Below are 17,636 nucleotides of genomic sequence, written 5' to 3' on the forward strand. Positions count from 1 at the left end.
TAAATGTATCTGTTGATTAGTTTCTGTTGTATTTTTCAAATATGTGATGGTGTAACCTGCTTGTGATGAATTTAAAATGTTTGATAACGGATTTAAGGTCAGGCAAAACCATAAGGGGCTGAGTGTGTCGCCTTGAAAAATTCCACGTTTAATTCGTATTGCGTCAGTCTGTACGTTACTATTGTTAAAATTTAATTTTAGTTTCGTAGTCCAAAATGCAGTTACGTGGAGAGGACACTCCACTCATAACAGCTATCTTGCTGTATGGGCAAAAACACGGAGGATGACAGTCTACCGGTTATAAGTTTGCGCACATGGGCGAGTCCAAAATGTACTTGCATGTCTTAAAAATGAAATAATTTGTGGATGAATTTTATAAATTTCTAAGGTTTTAAATAACCATGTGTGAGGTATGGAATCATAAGCTTTCTTATAATCTACATACATTGAGAAGAGATCCTTTTTATTTCTTTGAACTTGTTTAATAATAACACTGTCTATGGTTAGTTGTTCTTTACACCCTTGGCTATATTTTCTTGACCCCTTTTGTTGTTCAGCTAATATTGAGTTATGTTCAATGTGACTATAGATGGATTCTGAGAGGCAAGCGGTAATGATTTTATATATTGTTTGCAAACATGTAATAGGTCTATATTTGGCTGGGTTTTTGGTATCATTTAAATCTTTCGGCAACATGTAAGTTACACCTTCTGTAATATAAGTTGGCATTGAAGTTGGGTATTGGATGAAATTATTGATGTGTTTGTAGAGGAATGGGTGTATATGCGTAAACTTTTTATACCAATAGTTATGGATATTATCGGGGCCGGGTGCTTTCCAATTATGTAATCTACTTAATTTAGTATTATTATTATTATATTATTTATAATATTAGTGTGACTGTTCAAGAAAATCACACAATAAGCAGCATTGTATATAAATACGCACTAAGGAATGAAATAATTAGATAGAATTTAACTGTGATTTCGTAATCTACATATTTTAATGAATTTATATTCGTAAAATTCTATAATATTTATAAAATAAGTGACACAACTTATAGAAATCGTTTACTTCGGGATATCAGATAAATGAAGGCCGAGGCAATGAACAGAATTTGTTTTTTATTGATGGGGCTGGAATGGAGATTGATGGTGTTTACTCCGACTATATTATTGCGCGCAATAACTTTGTTACTTTCAAGTAATTCAGATTACAATTTTTATATTCCAACATTTATAAATTTTTCGAGGTCAATAAACTGAGGACAAAAGTATAAAGCATGATCTACGACCTAATTGTGTTACGAGTTAGGTATTCATTTATTTGGTATAAATTTTGATATAGCGCGATTATTAATATTAATGATTCTTTTTTAAGCTCAGAAAAACTGTTGTAGATGTCTTTCACCTGCAATTTTTTGCTAGATAATGATGATCGGATGTAATGATTCGCTCTATACGATTAAATATAACTTGTTTTATCTTATTAATTTAGGATAATATCTTTGTGAGAACTAATTAGTGCCATTTTAAATTACATAATAAATATATATAAAATGACGATAAAACATTTAATAATCTTAAAATGAACGAGAAATGATGAAGCAAATTTATTTGTGAGGGGTATTAGATAAATTGAATTTTTTTTATATCTTTAGGTAATACATATTAAAAGGGAGTACATAATTCGTAAATGCGCTTACAGACACTAATGTCATACTATTTCCGAGCTGGTTGTTATATTTTATAACTAACAAGTTTTCGTTCGCGGCTTCGCGCGCGTTGAATTTGGAGTAGTTTAATAGATGTTATTTATTATGAATACAAACCTTCCTCTTGAATAACTAAAAAAAACCACATCAAAATCCGTTGCGTAGTTTTAAAGATATAAGCATACATAGGGACAAAGCGACTTTGCTTTATTATATTTACTATTTAGTGTTGTATATTAAAAGTGAATTAGTTCCTAAATAAACTATTTAGTGATCTGTGCTTAAATGCCCTAAGGTACCAATGCTGTTAACTGTTTCCGAATCAATGACTGTGATATCGAATTTGCTGGCGGAAGCTGAATGCGGATGTTACGGTACATTTTTGACGATTTCTATTTAAACATAGATTTTTTTACAAAGACTATATAAAAAGTATTTATATGTGTACCATTGTTCAATTTCTATTCATAAACAATGTTGGTAATAAGCTATAATATCTTATAAAAAAATTAAATATCTTGATTTCGAAATTGCTTTTATGTTGTTTCGTTAAGAGGAGCATTTGGCATAGTTAATATAGTTTCAATTTTCATACCAAATAATCTATAATTACCCCCTAAAATGTACACATTTTATGTAGATAACAATGTACACATTAAGGTTATCTAAATAATTTGGATTTCCGAATTCTATGGAGATGCAAAGTCAAGATTCTTGTCAAGATTCTTTCATTACAACCTTGCAAAATCTACTAAAGCTTCGACATGCAGGTTCTGTTGTCACTCGGTAAGCTCATTTTACACTAATATCGGCATTTTACTGTGGATGTCGAGTTTCAATGTAATACGAATGAAAGCTATTTCGAGTTTTTACCATTTCGACGTTATTTCCGACGGCATTCAATAGAGCCAAAGCAAAAGAATTTTTACCGAATCAGAAATTCTTGGATGACGTATCACGTAATCTCAGGTATACATTTCGTTTCGTTCTTGATATAAGAAATACAATCTTCATTTTCAAATGTCACATGTAACAATGCACGTAACTTTTACGATGTCTATGAATTCTTTATGACGATTGTTATTTTTATTTAATATGGTCATCCAACACCTGTTGTATTATAACTTACACATGGGATACATAGACTTAAGAATTAAGAATAAATGTGACGATGTGAATTTGCGTCAATTTACAAGTTTTAAATATTATCTATTATATACGTATAATATATACATGTTTTACAATATTCATGGATTTTGTAACATATCTATGATTTAATTAATAGCCCTCAAGACCTTCGGTCGCATAGTTACACAATCACAAAATATTTACAAATAATTGCATAGTTGGAATATAATTATTTGGATTGAAAATCACAAATTGTCCACACTAATCTAATACGAACATTGTAACATTTTATATTCAAAACAATCTGAGAGCATTGGCATCTCCAATAACGCATAAGTATTTTCAATTTGTCCAGCTATGATCGTTTATAATTAGGAAAAGTGAACGCAGACGCGGCCATCACTCACAGCTATTTATTCTGGTCGGCAGGGGGCAATATGTATCAACGTGTGAGACCAGACAGTTCAAAAATAGTACGTCCCCCACACAAATTGAGTGACAAGGGGACTTTGAACGCTCATATCCTGCGTCGTACTTTGGTTCGCAGTCGTTCGATGCTAAAATGATTTTAGCGATTTTATCGATTGGTAGTAATGGAATTTGACAGCAGTTGTCTCGTAAGGAATCAAAATTTGTTCAGTTATGATTAAATTTAATTATGCTTAACATTTGTAACTTTCAATTAATTTAAAAGGACATAACAAAAATGATGCCAACTTCTAGGAGGATACGTAATAATTGAGGTTTTAATTCGCGTTCAAACGGAAGTTCCGCTCATTTGCTACAAACAGATTTCCTTTTTCAACGGAACTCGTCTCGTGTGCCGAATGTCAATGATACCGCTCGCTCTTTGTTATTTGATCGCGGTTAAGTGGGCTTACCACATATTTATATAATACGAAAATAGGTTGAATATTTGTATAATAACTTTTTAGTCTCGCTATAGAGTATGGAATCAACGGTGATTGATAATCAAAGCAAATTAATTAATTCTATTTATTATATTGCATGTACATAAACTTTTTAATTTTAGAATGATATTTAAAAACTTTCACTTACATATCTAGATTTGTCGTACTTAATTTAAATAATTGCAATAGTCATTTATATTCTTATTACTTACGACAATTGCGTTTTTCTATTTTGTTTGATTTTGTAAGATAGCGTCATGAATCTAGTCATCTTTCTTGGAAGAATCTTTATCATAGAATAATAATAAGATTTTATTTAAGAATAATTTAAAGTGTGGTTTATTGTTGTTGTATTGTTAGGTTATTCCGTTAATTTGACGCACGTAGTTTACGTATTGGTAGGACAGTTTCAATATTTCGATAATTTATTAATAAATGTCGAGGGTCACTTTCAAGAGTTACATAATACTTCTGTTAGTACGTTACATTAGTTGTTATAAAACTATCACAATGCAAGTGATAGCACAGTACACACATTAGTTTCCGTATCTTAATATTTAACATTAACATATAGGGATATGAAGACGCGGCAAAGAATATCCCTCGTCTAGACAGATTCTGATCTCTGATTTTACTCAATTATTTAGAAAACAAAAACGTTCTATGATTACTTTTAAATAGAGATTATTAGCTGTAGGACGCAGCCAGCAAGTGCAGCGGCGCGGAAACGGTGCAAGTTCAACGGACTATGTCCCGTTGTGGCCCACATCATACGCTTTAAGAAGCTGATTAAAGATACGACGCTCGTTAAGCTTATAATCCTATACACTTAAAGACTTATCGGATCAGACAATTTAGTCGATTGTACGAGTATAAGAATCTTTAAGAAGGGATCTGCAATTGCTATTAGCCAGTATTCTATTTTCGGTTTTTCGCTTTTACAAATTGTTTCAGCCGTGAATCAATTGCATTGATTTTCACATATATATTGTCTTAAAAATAACCTTGTAGTCAATTATTGACGAGTTAGCACGAGCATGTTTAAATTTCCCAAACACATTTTTGTATAATATTTTTATGAATAGTTCAGACTGCACGCTATTATAAAAACGTCTCTATAAAACCAATATTATATCTCTGTATTGCTTGACTTATTGTACATACTGTATCCGGTTGTAATGTTCACGAAAAATACCGTTTAAATCACCAATTATTTTTTTCAGGCGTCGGAACTACGTTAAGTCCTTGAGGTTTTTTTTGTGTAAGCATCAAAATGTGTATTTCTAAACGATAATAATTATGATAAAACATTAAATTGGAAAGCTTTGCATAATTATTTAAATAACTCCTCATTATTTAATATCTAATACTCGTAAAAGGGTTGTTTATACAACGATTTAATATAAAATAATCCAACTTACTCTTTAAAATGATTGAAAATATGAAAGTGTTTGGCCAGTACCTGTTTAAACGCGTATATCCACTGTGCCCGGAAAAAAATTTGTATCATACAACTAGCCGCCCGTCTTGCCTCTTCCCGGGTTGATCCGGGATAAAAACCAAATAATATATAACCTATGTCCCTCAGGAGTAAAAAACTGAGCTTTATGCCTTTGAAAGAACTTTTCAAATCAACTCTACACCACTCCGCTAGTTTTGAAGCCTATTCCTTTCAATCAAATTTATAAAATGAGCGTAGGTATGTTATAATAAATAGTTTGCTTATATTATTGACTTTAATATTTAATAAGTAACGACTGTTTACATTGCTGTGACGTAGTTGACAAATACATTAGTCCAAAATGACTGAATTCTGAAACACAATTATTTATGTATTTGACCTACTTACTTTGACATGAAATTTATTATTGATAACAGTTCATTACTTAATTTTATAGATTTAACCTACGAGTTTATTCATACAACATATTTAATGTAGAAGTTTTATCTAAATAATTTATTGAAGTGAAACTTCTTTAGAATCGTTGTGATTTCAAACCTAATGCAACGGAAAAACGACAGGTAAGAGACACAAATACAAAAATGTGTAGAATGAAGCCGGCAAAGAATGAGACGGAAATATACATACTATTTTATATTTTATATATATTCATCTCATTCTTTTGTCGATTTACTGAAGTTTCACTTCTATCGTGTGTGAATCGCACACACACCTTTTTTTTTTTATTTTACTTTGTCTAAAAAGAAGTAATATGAAACCAATAATTAAACTGTTCTTAATTGAATGAATGTTTGATGGCGTATCGCAAAATACATCACGAAGGTATTAACTCCACAACGATATAATTGGAATTGGAAATGGCATAGATCGAGACTATTGTCGTAAATAAGACGGTGACAAATAGATTTTCAGCATGAAATTGCAAGGTTTTTGCACCATGACTGTAATATTTTGCTTGAATATTGTTAATGAGAGAATGATTTGTAAAGTTTTATTACATTTTAAGTTTTATAGGTTATCGATTTCTTATTGATATATAACTTATTTGTTATATACCCTCGCCTTTTTTAAAGTGGAAGTAGAAGTCCCGTTGTAAGGTGCAAGTAGCTACTTTTTTAAGTACGTTTATGTTAATTCCGGTTTCAAAAGCCCTTAACATATCTTACATTACGTATAGTCAGTAAGCATATACAGCAAACTGCTTCTCGTCTACTTGTTTGCTTTGTTTATCTTTGTTTCAGTTTCCACAAATATTCGGAAGCAGTCGATCGTCAATTGTTACATAAACCTCTTATTTACATCGATTTGATACTTACAATACATTGATAAAGACTTAAAATAAAACGCAAGTGCGTGCGAGGCGTGTTTAAAAATTCAAAACTTTATATACGTCATAATAACAAAGTAGATGAATTGATCTTGTCAGGGCGGAGTGCTTTGACATTTGAGTTTGTGGTCAAGAGTGAAGGCTATCTTCTCCGTAAACAGAATTAGGTCATGATGTGGCCATAGAAACGGTTTTGTGAATATACTTTAAACGGAACTAACAGCTGTGGTAATAAAGCTTGTTTTCCACAAAACCAGCAAGAGCAAATTAAAGTTTGTAATAAAATTCATTTATTCATTACATTATGAATAATATAAAATATTTCTGGAAAATGGACTTATTGGAGGTATAATTTGTTATTCGTATCTTAACCAAAACACAACTTATCCTTAAATTTACAAGTTTGCTTCAGAGGAGTTATCACTTGAAGTCAATGTTTGTTTAACTATTTTTATATCTGTTGCTAAAGAAATATCTAACAAATGACGTATGTAGTTGAATAAAATATACTGAAGTACACATTCTATATACCATGCTGTATTGTATCATTGCTGTGATATTTTACCTTTTATTGCTATAATATTTACTTATGTGTCACGAACGTAAAAATTATCTTAAGAATTACTTGTGTTGTAAGAAAGTCATGTAGGTACTACGTGTCTCTGTCGTAAAATATTTAGAGCTATATACACATTTGGTATGGTATTAGTGAATTAAAAGCTATTTCAGTAATTGATTGTACTTCTGCTGGTGACTTCTATTTGAAATGAGATAATGCGAAATGGCTCTATATATTATTAATATTTTAAAGCTGAAGAGTTTGTTTGTTTGGTTGAACGCGCTTACCTTAGGAACTACTGGACCGATTTGAAACATTATTTCAGTGTTAGATAGCCCATTAATTATGGAAGGCTATTAGAGTCTACGCTAAGACCAATAGGAGCAGAGCAACAAAGAAGAATGTTTCAAAATCGGGGGATTCCTTTTTCCCATTGCGAGCGCTACGAGCTAGCGTTAAGTAACTATTCAATGCGGACGAAGCCGCTGGCGGAAGCTAGTCATGTTTAAAATAAAAACTGATCTCATATTCAATTTTGCTATGTAAAGTTGACCCGTGTCATGGAAATAAAGTAGCACCATTCTGTTAGCAAAGCTTTTGTTAACTGAAGAATAAGCCTGTCCTACTTCATACGTACATACTAACTTTCTGTTATAATGACTCTCATTACCTTGTTAGTTATTCCATGTATTTTTTAAGCGTGCCACGTATGACATAAATTTTCACAAAACTGGGAAGCATTTGAAATAACAAACGGGTATAATGATATACTTAATTTAAAATAAGCAATCAAAAGGGATCATTTTAAATATTTATCTATTAATTTGATTTCATTCTGTCAGAAAATCAATGATTGTCATAAAACATTACATTGTATCATTCAATAGTTGAAATAAAGCTGTAATAACACGTTATTATAGACATATAACACACCACATACGTTTCTACATTACTAAGTAATATTTCATTAGTGCAATATACTATAATTGAAACAGATTAGTTTTAGAATTTCAGAATTTTTAAAATGATGTACGTACAAAGTTCTATAGATTTTGCTGCGATAAAGCCAACGAAATATAGGTAATAAAGGATACTAAGTTCATTGGTTCTAGTTGTTTCCATTTGCGTTTTTGCCTGTAATTGTAGCATCCGGCGCATTACAGCGGATGTGGGATGCGAGCGGCTCAGATGAGTTTATTTGTGCACTCAATAAGTGTGTCATTACGAACCCTGATAATAACGTTTAAAATCTGAAATAATCACAACCATTGTTACCGATTGATTTGTGGCTTTTGTTAAACTGAAACAAAACTGACATGTTTTAAGTTCGTTGTTGTAGTTTACATATATGTTATGAAATAGTACATGTGCATGTAAATAACCCGCAAAGAATAAATGTTTGTATCGTCAGCAAATTAACCACTTTTATAAACATTTTCTTGGTCATTATTTTATTCTGGCCGATCTTTTCAATTACCTGCTACATGTTTGTACTAAAGAAAAATATAATACTATCGTTCCACCCAGTTTCTTCGTTCATCCTTGGTACGTTTTTTCTCTCCAAAAGAACCTTTCCCTACCTTAACAAAAACTAAAAAAAAATGCTGATTTGGTCGAGCCGTTCTTGAGGTTTACGCTTAGCAAGACACACAGAAACTTGGCGATTCATTTTTTTATATAGATTACTAGCTGCACGCCCCGACTCCGTCCGGGTAGTTACAATCTTCTAAGTTGGATCAAACTGTGCATGATGTGCAAATTTGATTTGAATCGCTTGAGTAGTTTCGGAATCCATCGTGGAAAAACAACGATGATACGTAATTTATACATATAAAGATGTATGTAGTGTGCACTATAAGACTGATGACGTATGCATTTATTTGATTAAAGATAAAAGCAAAATCCACCGAAATATATCAACGGAAATTTTGCTTAAAATTGATAAGAGTACTATAAGACGATGGATGTGAAAGGAATGTGAATTGAAACTGTAACAGAAAGTCAGCATTTGATATGATTTTTAAGTAAGCAGTGAGCGCCTAGTTTACAAGCCATTAAAGCCATACAATTGTTAGGTCTCGGTCGAACATATCATATAACATGTCTTAATGTCAATTGTCCGTATTTATATGTTTTCGGTAATCGTATTAATGCGGATTTAAAGTGGATATATAGGATTTAAGATTATGAGAATATCTTTAAATTGATATTTACAACGCCAATCAGTTACTACGCGCATATTTGGGGTTTCTCTTATTATATTATTTCGTTTTATGATCATATATTTTAAAATGTTGTAGTAGTGGTGGCTCAGTGGTGAAAACGTCGGACTTCAAAATCGATAAGTCGGGGTTCGAGACCGGGCGAGCGTGCAGGAAATAAATTGAGATTTCAATTTATCTGCACATGTAGATAACATCACCACTTCTTAAAATGGTGAAGGATCACATCGTGAGGAAACCGGCATGTCCGAGCATCAAAAGTTCGACGACATGTGACATCTGCCAACCCGCACTTGGCCAACGTGGTGGATTATAGCCTCATAGGAGGCCTCTGTCCCAGCAGTGGGAACATATAAGGGCTGATGATGATGTTTTCAAAGAGATACTATAATAACACAGAATATATTATAACCCGTTAGATACATTTTCATAGACTATTGGTTCAAGTCTGAACTACGAAATAATTATTTTTCATTCGTCACAGTATCTACATAAATGTAAACTTTAATCAGGTCTCTCGAGTGACTCTTTGTATTCATTTTTCTAAAGATGACATGTGAATATACTTCCCTCTTCAAGATATTTTTAGTCAGACGTAGGCTATTCTTAGTCTTCGTACTTCTCGTGATAGAGTTGATTTAAAAATGTATTCTTATTTAAAGAACATTTGCTTTAAAGTTTTTAACTGAATATATATAATATAATAATTATATGAAGCTGTTCTAGTTTGAAGCTCGCTTTAGCTTTTATTATTACTGCAATGCTGTATTTGCTGAAAGCTTTATTCAAGTACCACTCAATAGTCGGTTAGGTGGTTAGGTAGAGTCCTGTGGGAAATACTAACTGGAGTTCTATTAGGAAATTTTTAACAGAGCGAGCCTCACTTGGTACACTTTTGTTATATCCGCAGCTTTCACGGAATAATGAAAAATTTTCCCTATTAATCGCGCTCGCTCGTAATTCTCACTTTTTTATCATTCAGTGGTTTCTAGACTTGGATGATAATTCGAAAATTATTGACGGCAGGAATAAAGTAATGGAAACTGAGAGGTGAGGAAAAGGATACGGGCCTCAGACTCTCCCACTTACGTACGAAAAAACAGTAGCATTCGCATGTTACTATTTAATGCTGTGGGTCTGTGTTCGAGCTTTTTTTCAAATACTGAGTCATTTTATGACATGGAAGTTAACTCGCACTTCAATGTTATTCGATCTATAAAGTAACTACACGTGTTGTACCTACGTACGAAATCATACGGTATTATATTACTAATAATATACTATGTTAATGTAAGTTTGAAAAGCTTGAAAATACATGTGTCGCGTGAATACTGTACAAATAATTCAGTATAAAAACTTCAATTAGGACATACTTTCGTTATGTTTTTGTGTGCACTATCAATTAACATAGCATAGGCTTTTATGTAATTAACCACGTTACATACTTATGTTATGTATAGGGTTTCTAGATCTTATTAAAAATGCAAGAGTATACAGCCGATTGACTATAAATACATCGGACACGTGGCGTGACGATTGGAATATTTTCGACGTTATAATTAAGTTATGCGATGAGACTATTTCGACGATTTCTGTCTTTTATGACGACCATATTACCTATGATATTAATGACGCGCGTTTTCAATAAATGATTTATTTATAAATGTTGTCGTGACTTGACGTAATAATGCGATGAATTGTTAAACATTAGCGTGCTAAAGGAGCGATCTTAACCGGTATAATATCGGAATAAGTCGTTTTGCGTGAAAGCCATGACCCAAGCCGAAGGTCGGGACCGTGGCAGTCAGAGATGTTTCCTTCACCATAAACTAAACACAAACATATTATAATAATTCAGCCACTAATTACTAGATGCAGATATATGTTGATTGTCGTTTAGAAAGTATGAAATAATTACCAACGATGAGTGATCCGTCATATTTTACACATAGCAATTAAGTTATTATGTAGGTAACATAAATTTAAGGTAAAATGTTTCAGTAAAAAGCTGCAAAGGTAGTAAGATATTTATTGTCGCAACTCATACGCTATGCCATTCTATATTCTTTGAATTTGGAGACGAACAGTCGTAATTATGAGTGTAATGTATGTTACCGTAAAAAATCCACTTTTTTTACAACGCGCTGTCCCTAGCTAGAACAAGTTGTAACTAAATGTCTTGGTACAGCTAGTTCTACCTAGGGAAAACGTGCTTTAAAGTAGAATATAAACTAAAACTGCCTTTTATACATATTATTTATTATATAGTTATGAATTTTATTCATAAATTTTAGTAAAAATATAGGTTAGTGAGTAGCGAAGACACCAGTGTGTTAGGTTTTTTTTCAATCGCCGCACGAGCCGAGCCAACGAAGCGAGCGTGCCGCAGCGACGGCTGGCGAGTGTCAGAATAAACTATAGGGCGTTTCCCACTCAAATATTAAGCAGAGTGGAACATAATAAAACGTCAGATAATTAATTCACTTTAATGCGTTTTCCCTAGTTAAAACTAGATGTAACAAAGGCGTTTAGTTGAAAATAGTTCTTACCAGGGAAAACTCGTTGTAAAGAAAATGGGTTTTAACTGTGACGTATGGAATACTTACAGTATTCAAATAGGTTTTATTCAATGTTTGACCAAATTTCAGGAATTGTATGAGTACAAATACATTAAATTTAGAGAATCATATAGGATGCATAAATTTAAATTTGATAGGAACATAAATATTTATTACGAAATGACGTTTATATCATCATTGTGCAAATATTTGTAGAAGGTGATTAAGAGATGAGATGATGTATGCATTTTAAATATAGCATAAACATTGCAGGTCATCTTTAAAAGTAGATAACATATTTTGCGTTGTTTTAAGTATTTATGTATAAAATGTTTCATTGCATAAAAAAAGGACATAAATAATGTAACCCTTATAAATCCTTATATTCTTGATTCATAATTAAATGTAGTCTTAGATATCTTAATAAATTTCTGCCATTTATGCATACGCAGTGAAATTTTAATGGCTATCAATTTAAATAACAATGGCAAATCGTGCAAACTTTATAACCATAGTATGAGCTATTTGCTCATTGCAATTAACATGCAACAAAATTAGTCTTAAAATATTCACGGCTCCGTTAAAGTAGGTACCGCATTGAAATTAAAAGCTGCATACAGCAAAATTAATTCACTTTTCATATTGCCGTTTATATGTACTCTACCAATTAATTATTGCTGGTGACTGCACATGCAAATTATCCTGGGTGTTGCAAGGCTCGTTCCTCGGTTTAAAATTTTAATGACGTCTGCGATTCTTTTATGAATTGATGTTCAGAGCTAAAGTGCTTGAAGTTCGTGTTTTTTCTATTTTTTGTTTTATAAAAAGTCTGCGCGACTTTTTTATAAAGATGATTTTGAGGTATAATTTTGTAATATTTAAAAGGTACATAGTATAATTTCACAAATCCTACGGTATCTGCGTGTGAGCGACTTACACGTGGAAAACAATTTTAACGTGCCTCTTACTCTATTGTTATATGTTTCTAAATATTTATCGCGTGATAGAGTTAAATGTCTAAACGATTTCTAAAACAATCATTTCTGTTTATTGCTGCGAGACAACTTATGTAAGTAGTAAATTTTAACTTATTATTTTGTATAATGTTTCTAAAACTATTTTATTTCTTATTTTAAAAGACCTGTTGGTAACACAAAAACACTTTCCAGCGAATCATTGCCTAAAATATATGACGGGCGATACAACAAAAAATAAACAGGATTTTCGAACAAAATGTCGGTTCGTTGACCCAATGCGAATGGTACCTGAATCAATTAATTCGTGGACGGTCTATAAAAGTGTAATTCATTTGTATATATAAAAGAGCCCCGATATACACTATTGCGCATAAATTATTATATGTACATGATCCCTTAACCACTGAATGACACGCACATTAATTAGTTTAATTTGATTGATTAATTTTTTTTAATTTATACCTACGCTGTAAATTATGTGTCCCTATTTTAATGTCAACGAAGCATACAAATTTGATAGTTGACCGTACCAAAACAAGCCTACAAATTGAGGTCATTAATTCTATTTCAGCGATATAATTACTTGTTAACATTTTTGTCGATACATGAATCCAATTAGAGTCACAATATGTGAGCTCGTTAAATATAATTTGAGAATTTGACATGTAAATTGTAAAAAAAAATCGGACATCGACTAAGATGATACATAGTTTAAAAAACCGTATAGAAAAATAAGACCAATAGATGATAAATGTGTCATAGATTCTCCTGGCCTAGAATCCTCCTTTTCAACACGCATGTTTACTGTTACCTACGCCATCTCGGTTTTCAGTCTTAAAGCGCTGGCAAACATTTACCCAATAATGGGTAAACGAGGCTGCATGAATCAATGTTTTGGTTTGTATTACAAACTGTTTACAGTTAGCTGAAACTTACTAATTATCGATTATGCTCAAATTATCGACTAAATTGGGTATTGGAAATGGATCAATCAGGTTATTTCCAAGAAATATTGTACTTTGCATTTTCTTTTGATCTCACTGACCTACTTTTCTGTGTTGAGATGAAAGGCGAATGGTGAACTAGATTTATGACCTTTAGAAATGCTCTTTATTATCTCTAGGGTATACTTATCCAAAATTTAACCTATAGATAATAATTACAGTCCAACTGACATAAAAATTATCTGTATGATTTTTTATTAAGAGCAACTTCCCAATGAAGTAAGTATATAAAACATGATTAATCACGTACCTACTTTTTTTAATTGCACGCATAAATGTTCCTTATTCATAAAATAATTAAGTAATTTTTGTATAAGCACTTTCACACAAATTGCGTGTGAATGAGATCAAGCTATTGTTCTTAAATATTATAGTATCATATTATACACATAATTTACATATGAAATAATAAAGGAATATGTCAGAAGTTATTATATTACAGTTTTATAAAAACTCAAAAGAACTAAACTCGTAACACATTTGAAGTGTTTTCGAAAACATTGTCCTATTACATTATTTTTTCCTATTTTTCAGCATTTTTCTCACCCCAATGTATTTCTTCTAAAAGTTGGCAGACAAGGAACCCCACTGTAATAATTAATGGCTTGACAAAAGATCGTCGCTTCGGTAAACAAGTCTCACTTATAGCTATGTATACGTATATATACCATTCATAATGTTTTCATTTCTTTTGCTTTCCTTGAAACAATGGCACTCTGTACAATCTACACTTGATAGGTCTGCTTTCCTTGGTTTTCAAAGCGAAGTTTTTACTCTAAATACAAATACCTATCATCCTCTTGCATCTACGTTAATTATAGATTTTAAAAGTTAAGTAATATTTATGGGGAAATATATGTTATGTATTATAATTGGACTTATACACAAATTCTCGTCTATGTTGCCCTCTTTTCTGTTATTTTAAATTACAGTTTCATAAGTACAGTAACAATGATGAAGTCATTTTAATTAAGCATCCGTGCAATGACAACAATAGTACAGTTAAACGATAATAAGCTCATACTGTAGTGGTAATAACTTATAAATGAGAGAGACTTCTTGAAAAATGAAAGCTTAAGATTTCCTGATGTAGAATTGCATTGCATTTGTTAATGACTAGTGTAGCTTGATGCATTACATTGAAAACTCTACCACTTATTATCAGAGTTTCTATAAATGAATAACGTTTCCCGTTATAGTAAAAAATTCGAAAAATATGTGACTAATTATTATATGTGTAATATAATAAAGGTTTACTATTCAATTAATAGATATAAACTAACGGGAATTATTAAATCATGTGTTTATGACTTTATAATCAAAATAGTGGAATCTTTTTTATTAAACTGTTAACAATTGAAAATATTAAGGACAGGAATTTTTTAATTAATTTTTCACCATATTTTTATAGGATATTGCCGCATTATATAATATGGATTACGGTACGAATAATACAATCGTGTCAATTTACTTTAAATTGTAACATTTTTTTTTTTTTTTTTTATGTCATAGCGGGCAGCTGAGCTGGTGGTTCGCCTGATGGTAAGCGATCACCACCGCCCATGAACATTCGCAAAGGTAGTACCTCTGTGCATGCGCTGCCCGCTTTTATGGGGTAAGGGAAAAGGAAAGGATTAACGACTGGAAAGACGGACTAGGACGGGTGAGGAAAAGGAAACGGGCCTCCGGCTCCCCCACTCACCGTACGAAACACAGTGGCATGCCACTATTTCACGCCGGTTTTCTGTGGGGGTGTGGTACTTCCCCGGTGCGAGCTGGCCCAATTCGTGCCGAAGCGTGCTCGACTACCACAATAAAGAAACATTGGTTATTTATACCAGCATAGAACACGCTATGGAAAATATACCTTCTGCGACCCACTACTTATGTATTGAGTTATTAATATTCGTGAATTATGAATAAATATATTTGTGTAGTTATACATACACAACTTTAAATCTTACGTTTTTGCCTACTAAACTAAAATACAGTACAATATAAAAATTAAATTTATTCAATGATGTGAATTTTACGTAGGTGAAGTATTATAAATAATTATTCTTATATTTAATCGATTAATTATCCATATCTTAAAGAAAACTATTGTGCTCATAAGGAAAAATTAGGTCGTTAGAGTTGAAACCTCTAAGTCTATTTTTTTACCACTCAAATATGTTTCACCTTATTGTAATAAAAAAAAGTCAAGCCAAGTCAATGTCAGCAAGTTTGATATAAAAAAAGCAAATAAACGCACCTTTGCCAAATGCAACGCTTAACATATTTATTTAATTTGAATGTCATAACCATAGTCAATATTGCACAAATATGTTTCAAACATAAAGATTTATTTTAATAAAAGACACTAAAATGTTATAAAGAAATAGAACGATAATAAACACAGGTTGCCCTGCAATCTAGCTAGGGAAACATCGGCTTGATACATGTAAACTTTAAAAAAAAAAACTTTAAAATAATCTCAGTCATATATTTATACATAGTTTGCTCCATATTCTATTTATAGCGCGGAATGGTCTTATTATCCAATCGTACGCTTCCTTTTTCTATCCTTATTCTTTTAACTACGAAGAGGGTGTGAATTGGCTATTATTCAGAGTCATTTTCACTCATTGTCCTGAAGACCTTGAGAACACTTAATAAAAAAATTAGTTGTGAATAAAACTGCTCTATTTAGTTCTTATTGACATCAAGGATGCTGAAGCTTGCAATGTTAATTAAATATTATGTATTTATTGTTAAGACGTACTAAAATGACTGAAAATTATATTATTTTCACGATTTCGTTCAGTGCCATACATTAAGAACTTTTATAGTGTTTTAAATTATTTAAAATGCTTGATATAAAATATTAGCATAAATGTGAAAAAGAACTTCGATAAAAGGCAAGACTGGTAAACTAATCAAGTTACGGTGTCTGTCAACACATCGATGTAGTTTACTTAAACTAACGTAATATCTGTTGGCGTCTGTCGGTCCTGATGTTGGTATGGACGGGGCAAATAGCCTTGTTTACCCTTTAGAGAAATACGATAGTCGAGGAAAATTCTTACATTAAAGACACGAGCTTTTGTGACGTGTATAAGACGAGGGGTGCCAAATGATCGCTTATCAAATTCTTCAAATACATTTTAGATGTGGACGGATTTTATTTATGTGCTAATACAAATGTATTTGAGTTAAAAAAATAAATATACATAATGTATCATGTCTGTTCATCTCTGTATAATATTTTATAAATTCCTAGAGTTCATATTTAATGCTATGTTTTAAATGATTATTAACTAATTTTATGTGAGAAAGTAATGATTAGATGGTGTGTAAAGGAACAGGCGAAGCACGTAGAGCGTGAATAACAAACAAAGTCCGATATAAACAAATTGGCTTCGGCTTTATCTAACGCAATGTTATTGTTTGGTGATTACGTAAAATGTGAAAACGTACGGAATACTTCATTTTTAAATTCCAACATTTCACTGAAATTGACACGCACATAATTTTCGCAACAATACGTGTTGGTAGAGATGGGTAAACTATTATTTGACAATGCGAATATTTTATGTAGTTAGACATTATTAAATAACATGATTTAATGATACCTAGTTCAATACAATACAATCATTATTATGAGTCTACTAAGATAGGTATATTGCTTTCATAAATACTCTAATTGTATTTATCAATTGTATACTACGTTCTTATTGCTTTTAAAATAGTACACCCCAGTTTCATGATTCTATTATAAAGCTTATTACTTCT

At 31.7% G+C, this 17,636-nt stretch overlaps 1 protein-coding gene across 2 annotated transcripts in view; it reads right to left on the bottom strand.

Moving 5' to 3' along the window:
* Positions 1 to 17,636, bottom strand: part of LOC119840360 — a 43,704-nt gene that overhangs the window by 10,420 nt on the left and 15,648 nt on the right. The window lies entirely within an intron of this gene.

Source organism: Zerene cesonia, chromosome 6 (genome assembly GCF_012273895.1).
Source record: "Zerene cesonia ecotype Mississippi chromosome 6, Zerene_cesonia_1.1, whole genome shotgun sequence".
Taxonomy (NCBI): domain Eukaryota; kingdom Metazoa; phylum Arthropoda; class Insecta; order Lepidoptera; family Pieridae; genus Zerene; species Zerene cesonia.